The following is a 12,115-nucleotide window of genomic DNA, read 5'->3' as shown; positions in this document are numbered from 1 at the left end:
GTAAACACATGTGACTTAAAAAAATAAACTAACACAGTATAAACTTCACGGGTTCTGTAACAAGAAATAAAACTGAAGCAGTTGTTAAAACTCAAGTTACAAAATAACAAATTTTAAAAGTTCAGGTACCTATGAATTCACTTCTGAATTCTTTAAGATTTAAAGAATAATTAACATTGTTTGCTCTCAATACTTTTATAAAATGAAAATATAAGGAAGTCCACAGAACAATTTACAAACTCATTATTGCCATAGCAACAAAACGAAATAAAGATACAGCATGCTTCTTTGGTTATTATGACTCTGTAGTATAACCAAAAATCAGTTGTGACAAATCCAGCATTATTCTTTTTGTGTAAAATTGTATTGCCTTTGGATTCTTTTATGACTCAAAATGAATTTCCAGTTGTTTTTCTGTGAAAGATGGTGCTAAGACTTTGACTTGATTTCATTGAATCTGCAGTTGCTTTTAACAATATGATCATTTTTACAATGCAAATACTTCTTTTTCAAGAGGGCAGAAGGTCTTTCCATTTGCCAATTTCTTAAACTCTTGAATCTTTGTATTTTCATGGTCAATTATCTTTGTTATGTTTATTCCAGGGAGAAAGAAATAATTAGTAGATAAATAAGACATTTCTGATATAGTGAATGGTGTAGTTCCCAGTTTCTTTCTCAACAGATTTGGATTAAATATATAGAAATATAATTATTACTATCATAATTATTACACAGTTATAAAAATATAATTATTTTGGAGTGTTGATGTTTTCCATCACTGCTTAATGTGCTTATTTCTTCTATGAGTCTAATGGTGGGTTTAAGATATCTTGCCTACAAGAACACATCATCAGCAAACAACACTTGGATTTTTCATTTTCAATTTTTACCATAATTATTTCCTTGTCTTGTCTTATTGCACTAGCTAAAACTGTAACTATCACATCAATTAAGAGTAGAGAAATGTGCATTCTTCATGGTATTCTTGATTATTATGGAAATGCATAGGAAGGGATCTTCTAAACAAGACTTCCTAAACTTATACATAGGAATTAAGTTCAACAACTGACATATAGGGTCTCATAGAACTAAAAATATTCTGCATGGCAAAAGAAACAATGTCAGAAAAGCTTTCCTAACTACATATTACTAATTCATTAAGAGATTTAATAATTTATAAAGTCAAGCTGCAGCCATGAACCATCTGAAGGAATGGGTGGGCATGGGAGCGCTAGCAGGCCTTCTGGTGTTGGTCTCCTTGGTTTGCCTGTGGTGTATATGCAAGATTAGAGTCTCACAACAGCGTAATGCAGCCATGACCATTCAGGCCTTTACAGCCATTGAAGCAGGACAGTCTCCTCAAGCATGGTTGGCTACCATAAAAAGCTAAAATGTTACACTCAGGATGCGAGGCTAAGCACTGCACTCAGGGTCAGCTGCTTTCGACCCAGAGAAGAGCATGTCTGATTGCATGCGGGTTGATGCCCCAGGTCTCGCCTCTGAGAAAAAGGTATCAGACGGGTCTGATGCTCTTTGGGTGGATGACACCTAAATGAACATCAGTACAAAGTCCCAATTTATTTCTAATATCAGAGATCAGACCTCTACTCTTGCCTGATGCGTCTAAAACAAAAAGGGGGAACTGTAGAGAGCTGCGGAATACTGCGCCTTAAAGATGGAGCTGGTTTCTGCCTTCCACCTTCCCGAAGGTGAGTGCTCTCTGTCACAAAAAACCCCATATTTGGCTAAGGCTGAGGACCTGGCTTGCTTCCGTGTATGTGGACCTATCTGCAGTGCCCACGAGGCATGCTGGGGTTGGCTACCCAGAGGCTATTTAAGCTGTGGGCTGGCTTTCCCCAGGGTCAGAAGATTGTTCAAGGTTCCTGAATAAACTGCATTGAGAAGAACAAAAATAAAAAAAGAAATCATTGTATTAGCTAATAAAATTACACAGATAATCTTTGATAAAGTACTTCTTCTCAACCCTGTCCTGTAAGCTTATGAAATTTACAGCTTGCTATCCATGTTTTTTTTATCTCAAACTCTAAATCTCTGACTTTTAGACGCCTTTAGAATCCATTTTTAAATACTTTTGCTAAGAAGACACTAGAAACACAAATAAAAACCTCAATATGACCCAGCTGAACCACTCAAACACTCCAGAGTGCCTCAAACACTCTAGGTTAATCTATCTTAGACATACTTGCACTTTCACGTCCATTATAGCCATTTTCAAAATAGGTAAGTTAGAGAAACACCCCAGGTGTCTTTGAGCAAACATGTAAATAAAGAATATGTGACACACCTGTCCAGTGGAATTGTATGCATCCACTATGAAAGACAAGTCTTGTAGAGGTACCCTGGATATTTGATTCTTACAGTCTTTCTGTTTCATGTTTTCTGAGGCTCAGGTATAGGGCTTGTGATAAAGATCTATCCATTATGGATGGGCACTCCACAGTCAGTTGTTTTCTGCATTTTGACAAGTTGTGGATTTTGGTAATATCCTCTGTCTAATAGAAAAAGAAGCTTCTTTCCATGATGGATGAGAGAGTTATGCTTATCTGTAAACACAAGGATTTATACTGAGAATGCAATAAGGAATAAATTTGATATGGTAACATGATAGTAGTAGAGTCTCCCCTAGAATTCAATACCTCAGCAGCCTCAGGAATTTGCAAGGTTTAAAGTATCATTCATGAATTTCCTCCTATTGAGCAGTTTTTTCATCCAATTATATGCCTGCTGGTACCCCAAGACATAAGTGCACCATTGTAACCCTGAATATGTCTCTCTCCTTACTGGTCAGTTTTATGGCTTATAGGTTGTAAAGTAAGGTAGGATTTTTTAATTAGTTTCTTTCTTGGGAACTTGCAGAGCACCCATGTGTGCTATGAGAGGTAGTCCTCAGAAAGGTGGCTTTCAAATCAGTTCTTACTTGATTCCCCTAAACTCCGTATCAGAAAAATATGGTATCTTCAGCAATAAGAACTTAGTAGGCAACTGAGGGCAGTGGAAATATCCTCCGTTGATTGAGGATTATCTTTGAGATTTCCAATAGCTAGAAAGGAGGATTTTCCTTGAATATCACTGGAACTTTTGTTGTATATAGCGTTCTTAGGTGTGTGTGTGTGTGGGGGTGCATTAACACCCCAAGTGTTACTTAATTTACATTATTCATGTAAGTTTACCCATACATACTTTTATATTATGTCTTTTTTTTTCTTTTTTTTAATTTTATTTATTTCTTCTCAACATATTTATTATGTCTCTTTTTAAAGGAACCATGAAGTATTTTCTATGGCTCTTTTATTTATCTGTAGTCTTTGTTTGTTTGTTTTCCATCTATTTCATCTCTCTTCCTCATTATGTCTATCCTTCCATCCACATTTCACAGGTAAAGTCTTCCTTCCATCATTTTCCCCTTCACAGCTTTGTGTCCTCCTAAACCCTCTCTAGAATATGCACCCCTCTTACACAGTCTTTATTTTTCTTGTTTCTAAGGTAATTATATTTTATTCACTATCATGTCAAGAATCAGAGCTAGAATGAACAAATAAGAATGATGTTATTTCATTTTCTTTTCACCTAACAATTCAAATTGTATATTTATAATAAGTTCACTATTTATTAGTTGTAGGACATTCAGATTTTTTTCCTATTCCTAGCTATTATGAATGCAGCAGTCATGAATACTATTGAGAAAGAATCTTGAAATAAGTTGTCAAGACTTTTGAACACATATCAAGGAGAGGTAATTCTGTATCATATGATAGTTTGGAAATACTTTTAATCTTTGATAATTCTCACACTGATTTTTTTCTTTTTTCTTTTTCTTTCTTTTTTTTTTTTTGATTTGCAACAAATGTTTACTCAGCATGCAATTCTCTACCGAACAAGAGTTAGGGAAACTTTTTTTTAAATTTTATTAATTACACTTTTTTCACTTTGTATCTCCTCATAAACGCCTCCCTTCTCCCTTCTTAATCTCACTTTTCCTCCCCCTTCTCCATGCATGCCCCTCCCCAAGTCCACTAATAGGGGAGGTCCCCATCTCCTTCCTTCTCTGATCTTAGTCTATCAACTCTCATCAGGAGTGGCTGTATTGTCATCTTCTGTGGCCTGGTAAGGCTGCTCCCCCCTCAAGGCAAGGTGATCAAAGAGCAGGCCAATCAGTTCAGGTCAGAGGCAGTCCCTCTTCCCATTACTATGGAACCCACATGGACACTAAACTGCCATGGACTACATCTGTGCAGGGGTTCTAGGTTATCACCATGCATGGTACTTGGTTGGAGTATGAGTCTTTGGAAAGACCCCTGTGTTCAAATTTTCTGGTTCTGTTGCTCTCCTTGTAGAGCTCCTGTCCTCTCCAGATCTTACTATTTCCCACTTCCTTCAAAAGATTCCATGCACTCTGCCCAACAGTTGGCCATAAGTCTCAGCATCTGCTTTGATAGTTTGCAGGGCAGAGCCTTTCAGAGGCGCTCTGTGGCAGGTTCCTACCTTGTTTCCTGTTTTCTTCTTCTTCTGATGCCCATCGTCTTTGCATTTCAACATGGGGATTGAACATTTTAGTCAGAGTCCTCCCTCTTTATTAGTTTCTTTAGATGTACAGATTTTAGTAGGTTTATCCTATATTATATGTCTATATGAGTGAGTATAAACGAAGTGTGTCTTTCTGCTTCTGGGACAGTTCACTTAGGATGATCCTTTCCAGTTCCCACCATTTACCTGCAAATTTCATGATTTCCTTGTTTTTCATTGCTGAGTAATATTCCATTGTGTAGATATACTACAATTTCTGTATCCATTCTTCAGTTGAGGAGCATCTGGGAGAGTGTACCAGTCTGTAATTCTACCAACAGTGGGTCAAAAGGAGTTCTTTTCCCACATCCTCTCCAGAACTTTTTATTTCCCTGAGGTTAAACATTGTGAATTCTGACTAGGGTGAGAACAAAATCTCAGAGTGATTTTTGTTTATATTTACTTGATTGTTAAGAATATTGAACAACATTTTTTAAAATTTCAAACCATTTTAAAGGAATCTCCCCTGAAGTACATTCATAGTATGTTATATATTAGCATATTATATTGATTGTTATATAAATAGTTGTGTACATAGAATATATTTAAAATTGTGGAACATGTATCTATACTGAACATTCTTTTTTTGCTTACATTTTTTAATTTAATTTTATTTTATTATTTAACTTTGTATCCCCCCATAAGCCCCTCCCTCCTCCCTTCCCAGTCTCACCCTACCTCCCCCTGCCCCTCCCCAAGTCCACTAATAAGGGAGGGCCTCCTCTCCTTCCTTCTTTTTTTTTTTTTTTCAATGCAGTTTATTCAGGAACCTTGAACAATCTTCTGACCCTGGGGAAAGCCAGCCCACAGCTTAAATAGCCTCTGGGTAGCCAACCCCAGTGTGCCATGTGGGCAATGCAGATAGGTCCACATACACAGAAACAAGCCAGATCCTCAGCCTTAGCCAAATATGGAGTTGTTTGTGACAGAGAGCACTCACCATTGGGAAGGTGGAAGGCGGAAACCAGCTCCATCTTTAAGGCTTGGCATTACAAAGCTCTCTACAATTCCCCCTTTTTGTTTTAGACTCATCAGGCAAGAGTAGAGGTCTGACCTCTGATATTAGAAATAAATTGGGACTTTGTACCGATATTCATTTCGGTGTCATCCACCCAAAGAGCATCATACCCATCTGATACCTTTTTCTCAGAGGCGAGACTTGGGGCATCAACCCGTATGCAATCAGACATGCTCTTCTCTGGGTCGAAAGCAGCTGACCCTGAGTGCAGTGCTTAGGCTCGCATCATGGGCATAATATTTTAGCTCCCATGCTTGGGGAGACTGTCCTGCTTCAATGGCTATAAAGGCCTGAATGGTCATGGCTGCATTACACTGCTGTGAGACTCTAATCTTGCATATATATCACAGGCAAACCAAGGAGACCAACACCAGAAGGCCTGCTAATGCTCCCATGCCCACCCATTTCTTCAGATGATTCATGGCTGCAGCAATCCATGATGATAATCCTGTGGCTAGTCCTGCATCCACTCTGGTAGAATTTACTGTGGCAATGGCCACTCTCAGCTGCTCCATCGTAGTATTGAATTCTCCAGTCCAATTACCTAAAATATAGCTAGACAATTGTTTAGAGAGTTTTGCAGCACAGGAAAAATTCTCATGTTGTATGCTAGTGACACAATATCCAGCATACTTTAATTGACAGCCAAGTTGAGCGATTTGCCATAGGGTATCAATTTGCTCCTGCACGAGGTCAATCCTCTGATTGAACACCATCAAGCCTTCTTTTAGTTGAGCATTAATTCCTTTTTGTGCATCTCAGGCATGAGCTACATTGGCTAAAAGATTATTGAGGGTCTGAGCAGTCTGTACAGTATGACTCATGGCTAATGCCTCAGTGGTAGCTCCAACAGCCACCAATGAGATGGCAGTAATGATGGCGGCTGTAATTCCAAGATCCCTTTTCTGTCTGAAAAGAGTCATAGCATGAGGGGCATCAATGAGCACAGGCACCCAGCGAGGCATGCGAGTAACCAGGGCATACCTAAATTCACTAGCATTCTAGCATTGGGCAAAAAAGCAAGTATCATTACCACAATTACTTGGCTCTATCTGTCTAATAATGAATAAAAGTGGGGGATATAAATAAACAGGTGTGGGCTTATAAGAAATATTATGAGAAGCCTTAACCCCCTCGTTGGATCATCCTGCATCAGTCCTAGAACTAGCAGTGGTGGTGTCCGAGGTATGAGTAGGTTCAGGAGACCATTGCCCCCAGGGGCGAGACATGCTCCATGTAAATTGACTAACTCCATGTTTTCCTCCATTTTGAAAGTCATTTAAGGTTCTTAAATTATTTTTTTCCTTTTTTTGTAATTTTTCATCAATTACACTTTATTCATTCTGCATCCCCACATAAGCCCCTCCCTTCTCCCCTCCCAATCCCACCCTCCCTCCTCCCTCTGCATGCATGCCACTCCCCAAGTCCACTGATAGGGGAGGTTCTCCTCTCCTTTCTGATCTTAGTCCATCAGTTCACATCAAAAGTGGCTGCATTGTCCTCTACTATGGCCTGGTAAGGCTGCTCCCCCCCGCCGAGGGGGAGGTGATCAAAGAGCAGGCCAATCAGATTATGTCAGAGGCAATCCCTCTTCACATTACTATGCAACCCACTTGGACTCTGAACTGCCCTGGGCTACATCTGTGCTGGGGTTCTGGGTTATCTCCATGAATAGTCCTTGGTTGGAGTATGAGTCTCTGGGAAGTTCCCTGTGTTCAAATTTTCTTGTTCTGTTGCTCTCTTTGTGGAGACCCTGCCCTCTCCAGCTCTTACTATTTCCCAGTTCTTACATAAAATCCCATTCACTCTGCCCAACAGTTGTCCATCAGGCTCAGCATCTGCTTTGATAGTCTGTAGGGCAGAGGCTTTCAGAGGCCCTCTGTGATAGGTTCCTAGGTTGTTTCCTGTTTTCTTCTTCTTCTGATGTCCATTGTCTTTGCATTTCCGGATGGGGATTGGACATTTTAGTTAGAGTCCTCTCTCTTGCTTAGTTTCTTTAGATGCACAGGTTTTAGTGGGTTTGTCCTATGTTGTATGTCTATATGAGTGAGTATATACCATGTGTGTCTTTTTACTTCTGGGACAACTCACTCAGGATGATCCTTTCCAGGTCCCACCATTTACCTGCAAATTTCATGATTTCCTTATTTTTCATTGCTGAGTAATATTCCATTGTGTAGATGTACCACAATTTCTGCATCCATTCTTCAGTTGAGGGGCATCTGGGTTGTTTCCAGCTTCTGGCTATTACAAATAAAGCTGCTACAAATATGGTCGAGCAAATGTCCTTTTTGTGTACTTGAGCCTCTTTTGGATATATGCCTAGGAGTGGTATGGCTGGATCTTGGGGAAGCACTATTCCTAGTTGTCTGAGAAAGGGCCAGATTGATTTCCAGAGTGGTTGTACAAGTTTACATTCCCACCAGCAGTGGAGAAGGGTTCCCCTTTCTCCACAACCTCTCCAGCATGTGTTGTCACTTGAGGTTTTGATCTTGGCCATTCTCATGGGTGTAAGGTGAAATATCAGGGTTGTTTTGATTTGCATTTCCCTAATGGTTAGTGAGGTTGAGCATTTCTTTAAGTGCTTCTCTGCCATTCGGTATTCCTCTACAGAGAATTCTCTGTTTAGCTCTGTTCCCCATTTTTTAAGTGGATTACTTGGTTTTCTGCTTTTCAGCTTCTTTAGTTCTTTATATATAGTGGATATGAGTCCTCTGTCAGATAAAGGGTTGGTGAAGATTCTTACCCAATTTGTAGGTGGTCGCTTTGTTTTGCTGATGGTGTCCTTTGCTTTACAGAAGCTTTTCAGTTTCATGAGGTCCCATTTATTGATTGTTGCTCTTAGAGCCTGTGCTGTTGGTGTTCTGTTCAGGAAGTTTTCTCCTATACCAATGAGTTCTAGGGTATTCCCCACTTTTTTTCCTGGCCGATTTAATGTGTGAAGTTTTATGTTGAGGTCTTTGATCCACTTGAATTCAATTTTGTGCAGGGTGATAAGTATGGATCTTTTTTTATTTTTCTACATGTAGACATCCAGTTGGACCAGCACCATTTGTTGAAGATGCTATCTTTTTTCCATTGTATGGTTTTGGCATCTTTGTCAAAGATCAGGTGTCCATAAGTGTGTGGGTTTATTTCTGGGTCTTCTGTTCGGTTCATTGATCCACCATTCTGTTTCTATGCCAGTACCATGCAGTTTTTAAAACTGTTGCTGTATAGTACAACTTAAGATCAGGGATGGAGATACCTCCAGAAGATCTTTTATTGTAGAGGATTGTTTTAGCAATTCTGGGTTTCTTGTTATTCCATATGAAGTTGAGAATTTTTCTTTCTAGGTCTGTAAAGAATTGTGTTGGTAATTTGATGGGAATTGCATTGAATCTCTAGATTGCTTTTGCTAAGATGGCCATTTTTACTATGTTAATCCTGCCAAGCCATGAGCATGGGAGATCTGTCTGTCTTCTCATATCTTCTTCTAATTCTTTCTTCAGAGACTTGAAATTTTTTTCATACAAGTCTTTGACTTCCTTGGTTAGGGTTACTCTGAGGTACCTTATGTCATTTGAGGCGTCCAAAAAGATGACAGCCAAACATGCCAAAAAAGATACAATAAAAGTACAATAAGGTACAAAAAGATAAAATAAGGCAAAAAGCCTCACATGAAGAATAGACAAGGCAACCCAACATGAGGAAAAGTATCTCAAGTGCAGGCAAAATAATCAGATACACATGTTCCCACTGGTAGGAGTCCTATAAGAACACTAAACTGGGGAGGGAAGAAGGGAGCGGGATAGAGCTGGGATACAGAGTTAATAAAATGTAACTAATAATAACAAACAATAAAAAATAAAAAAACCACTAAACTAACAATCATAACATAAGCACAAACGACTTGGTGCAGATCTTGCAGGCCCTATGATTGTCATTTCAATCACTGTGAGCTCATATGAACTCTGCTTCTTTGATTCAGTGGGCCATGTTCTCTTGGTGTTCTCCATCCCCTCTGGCTCCAATGTTTTTTGTTTGTTTGTTTGTTTTTTTGTTTGTTTCTCTTCTGTGGGTTCCCAGATCTCCAAGGAGAGGGACCCAATGAAGATTTACAGTTTGGACTCTCTTTCTAAATAATGCTTGGCTATTTGTATCTGTATCATCTCCAATCTGCTTCCAGAAAGCCTCTCTGATAATGACTAAAAAGGTACAGATATATTAATATAGAAGAACACTTTAAACATACTTCTTAATAATTTTTGTGTCTTCTTTTCAGAACTCTTTGTTCAGATCCTTAAACCCATTTTTAATTGAGTCTTTTTTTATTTCTTGCATTTCTTATTTATCCTTTTTTGAGTTTTTTGCTTGCTCTAGATTTTAATCTTCTAAATCAGATGTAAGGCTGTGAAATTCTTTCCCCTACTTAGCAGGCTTCTTCTTCACTAAATTGATTGTTTACCTGTATTGCAGCTTCTCATTTTTATGAAAGCCCATGAATCAATTTTTGCCCATAATTTGTGGACAAATGGAATTCTATTCAGAGCCTTTTCCTACACCCATATTTTATATGGTACTACTTTCTCTTTCTTCTGTCAGTTTCAGGAGTTGAGACATTCAATTTTGAATGTAGATTTTGTACAGATACTGAAAACATGTCTCATATATTTGTTGCTTTTCTCACTAATGTGACAGAATAACTTGGAAAGAAAAGGCAACTTAAGAGAACACGGAAGACTCTTGGTCAATACAGTTTTTGGCACACAAAAAGCTCAGCATATAGAGGGCATTTTCAGCAAATATCATGGGGAGCAGAAGTACCACAGAGGGCCTATGAAAGACTCTACATAGCAAGGTATCAAAGCAGATGCTGAGGCTAATCACCAAATTTTGGGCAGAGTGCAGGGACTATTATGAAAGAAGGGGAAGATAGTAATACTTGGAGAGGAGAGGAACTCCACAAGGAGAGCAACAGAACCAAAAAATTCTGGGCACAGGGGTCTTTTCTGACATTGAACCTGCAACCAAGGACCTTTCATACATATAACCTAGAACACCTGCTCAGATGTAGCCCATGGCAGTGAGTGTCCAAGTGGGTTTCACTAGTAAGGGGAAGAGGGACTGTTTCTGACATGAACTCAGTAGCTGGCTCTTTGACCTCTTCCCTCCCCCCAGGGAAGAGCAGCCTTCCTAGGCCACAGAGGAGGACAATGTAGCCAGTCCTGATGAGACCTGATAGTCTTGGGTCAGATGGAAGGGAAGGAGGAACTCCCCTATCAGAGTACTTGGGGAGGGACATGGGAGGAGATGAGGAGGAAGCGTGGAACCCTGAGGGAATGAGGGAGGGGGCTACAGCTGGGATGCAAAGAGAACAAACTGTAATTAATATGAAAAAAAATAGCAAAAAAAGAAGTCATGCTAACACATGACTTACTACAGATGGACAAGATCTGTGCGCATGACACTTCATGCACATATATTTTCTTAGCCAGTACTGTAACTCTGCAAACACCAAGCAGCTGTTTTCATTGAAAATAAGGGATTTTTATTCTCTACTCCAGATGGTAGAAAGTGCAGGAGGATGTTGGAGTTTCCTTTCACCTCACTCTAGAACAGAATTCTGTTTCTCAATATAAAATATTTTAAAAAATGGTAGAGGGTATTTCTCCATCTGTCCCCAAAACTGGTTACATTGTAGAAATATTTCATGAAAATATTCATGAACATATCGCTCAATCTTTTCTCCTTTGAAAGAATATTATAGTTGCAATGTAGAAGAGACTTTATCAGTGCCTATTATTAATCTACTGATCCTACACTTTAAACAATCCAGCCCTCCCCACTTTTAGCAATGATAATTGCTCACATATAAGAGAGGAAATTTAAACTGATGTTAAGCAGAGAAGTCAATATTAAATAATTCATCAGAATGTACAATTATCGGCAGCACCTCACCTTTAACTTTTATTAGCACTGTACAAGAGCAGTTAGAATTAAATGTGAATTATCCTGAGAATTTTTTTATTCACTGTGCATTGATAATTATATCCTTTTATTGTTGGAACAACAAGGCAACATTAAAGTAAATGTTGTCTTATTGATTAATGTGGTGTAAGTATACAATAAGAGAAATCCAATCTATGAAAATATTGAGTTTTATTATTTCCCTAGAAGATGACACTAATTATATTGTTTTGAAATGAATTTAATTTTCTTTTAAAAAGGAAAAAAATTAGATCTGGACTTCTCTAGTTCAACATTATTACAAAAAAGAAACACTAGATTATTGAGTAAGAACTACATGTGCAATAATATAAAATATGAGAAAAAATATTTCCAGAAATAAAATATTATTACTACTGTGAAAGATTTTGCTTTATGTGATGCAATTATCTACAAAAGCATTCCACATTCTGAATAAAATAGAGACGAAAACTGAGGAAGTCTTCCCAAAAGTCACTACTAAATATTCAAAGGTAGAATACTACATTATTTTTTATTTAATATAAATTCAAATAATATATTACT

This window comes from Meriones unguiculatus, chromosome 12 (assembly GCF_030254825.1).
Source record: "Meriones unguiculatus strain TT.TT164.6M chromosome 12, Bangor_MerUng_6.1, whole genome shotgun sequence".
NCBI lineage: Eukaryota > Metazoa > Chordata > Mammalia > Rodentia > Muridae > Meriones > Meriones unguiculatus.
This window is presented reverse-complemented; position numbering follows the sequence as displayed.